Here is a 2,500-nt window from a genome sequence, read left to right as displayed (position 1 = left end):
TCCGCAAAACTAGGAACCGGCCCGGAATGACCCCAAATTCAGTGGGCAGCCTCATAAAAATATGGCTGATTTTACTGGATTGGTTTCATGTGGAAAGCACGACGTTTTCTTGTAGGAATGCGGGAACCCCGGCAGCTCGCCTGCCGCGGCCAGCGACGTCGGGGACGCTGGCCTGCGCTGTCGAGCCCGCGAGGGCTGTCTCCGCGGCAGGCCCCCCCTGAACGGGGCACGACAGGCCACCGCGCTGGCTCGTCCAGCGTCGACAGTCCCTCGTCCAGGTTTCAGATCGCGCCAAGTCGAACCCATGACCTGCTCAAGCCATCGTGCGCTGCCGAATTCGCATCTGCGTGTAGGCTGCCATTCCACGCGGCAGCCCCTGTTTTCGTCAGCGTGCCCCCCTGACGAATTTTCCTGCCTGGCCCAGTCCAGCGTCCAGCCCCTGTTCGTCGAAAAATCTGCGCTGCTGATTTTCCACGACGAGCCTACTTTCGTCAGCGTGCCCCCCTGACGAATTTTCCTGCCTGGCCCGGCCAGTCCAGCCCCTGTTCGTCGAAAAATCTGCGCTGCCGATTTTCCACGCGGCAGCCCCTGTTTTCGTCAGCGTGCCCCCCTGACGAATTTTCCTGCCTGGCCCGGCCAGTCCAGCCCCTGTTCGTCGAAAAATCTGCGCTGCCGATTTTCCACGCGGCAGCCCCTCTTTTCGTCAGCGTGCCCCCCTGACGAATTTTCCTGCCTGGCCCGGCCGGTCCAGCATCCAGCCCCTGTTCGTCGAAAAATCTGCGCTGCCGATTTTCCACGCGGCAGCCCCTCTTTTCGTCAGCGTGCCCCCCTGACGAATTTTCCTGCCTGGCCCGGCCGGTCCAGCATCCAGCCCCTGTTCGTCGAAAAATCTGCGCTGCCGATTTTCCACGCGGCAGCCCCTGTTTTCCTCAGCGTGCCCCCCTGACGAATGTTCGTCGAAAAATCTGCGCTGCCGATTTTCCACGCGGCAGCCCCTGTTTTCCTCAGCGTGCCCCCCTGACGAATGTTCGTCGAAAAATCTGCGCTGCCGATTTTCCACGCGGCAGCCCCTCTTTTCGTCAGCGTGCCCCCCTGACGAATTTTCCTGCCTGGCCCGGCCGGTCCAGCATCCAGCCCCTGTTCGTCGAAAAATCTGCGCTGCCGATTTTCCACGCGGCAGCCCCTCTTTTCGTCAGCGTGCCCCCCTGACGAATGTTCGTCGAAAAATCTGCGCTGCCGATTTTCCACGCGGCAGCCCCTCTTTTCGTCAGCGTGCCCCCCTGACGAATTTTCCTGCCTGGCCCGGCCGGTCCAGCATCCAGCCCCTGTTCGTCGAAAAATCTGCGCTGCCGATTTTCACCGACGAGCCTACTTTCGTCAGCGTGTCCCCTTGACGAATTTCCCTGCCTGGCCTGGACAGTCCATCTTCCAGCCCATGTTCATCGAAAAATCTGCGCTGCCGATTTCCCCGACGAACCTGCAGCTGCACAAATCTGCGCTGCCGATTTCCCCCCCTGTCGGCATGGCTGCCGCTGCCCCGATGTCCAGACCAACAGTCTTTTTTGTCGACTTTGCCGATTTTGTCCGCGCTGCCGATTCCAACACTACCCCCTGCATCCAAACCAGCATTGTTTCGTCAGCTCTTCCCCTGACGATTTTAGCCCTGTAACAAACAGTAGGCCTCCAATCCCGCCAACGGGAGCCAAGTTGATAGGGAAGAGAATTGAATGACGCGCCTGGTCCTCGCACCCCGCCACCCGAGGGGCCTTTTTCCCGGCAGCCTCTGAAAAACTCTAGCTTTCACGGTCCTCGCCGCCCCTCACCACCATGGCAGGCCTCTAATCCCACCCATCAGCAGTTGTAGCCGATAGGGCAGTGATTTGAATGACGCGTCGCGGGCCGCCGGGTCATCTCACCCGGCCATTAATTGGAGCGTTTTTGGCTGGCCGAGGATGGGGGGATGGATCTCTTCTTCCGAAAAAGCAAACAGTACATCGGGAGTTATGTTGACGGGGCATGGAATTGAATGACCCGTCGCGGGCCGCCGGGTCATCTCACCCGGCCATCCCGGGGAGCGTTTTTCCCGGCAGCATCGGGGAAACTCTTGCTTTCACTGCCCGCTGCCCAAGTCCCCACTCGCATCGGCCCCCCGCGCCAACAAGCCAACGCTGCCGAATCGGCAGACACTGCTGCCGAGTCTGCCGACACTGCCCCGCGGGCTGCCACTGCCCCAGTGTCTAAACCAGCGGTCTTTCTCATCGAGCCTTGGACTATCCAGTCCGTCCTGACTCATCGCCAGCACCTGCTGCCGATTCTGCCGACTTTGCCGATTTTCTCGGCGCTGCCGATTCCAACACTGCGCCCACCGTGTCTGAACCAGCGCTGTTTCCTCAGCGTGTCCCCTCGACGAATTTTCCTGCCTGGCCTGGACAGTCCACCGTCCAGCCCGTGTTCGTCGAAAAATCTGCGCTGCCGATTCTGCCGACTTTGCCGATTTCGT

This window comes from Populus nigra, chromosome 2 (genome assembly GCF_951802175.1).
Source record: "Populus nigra chromosome 2, ddPopNigr1.1, whole genome shotgun sequence".
Classification (NCBI taxonomy): Eukaryota; Viridiplantae; Streptophyta; class Magnoliopsida; order Malpighiales; family Salicaceae; genus Populus; species Populus nigra.
Note: the sequence above shows the minus strand (reverse complement) of the source record.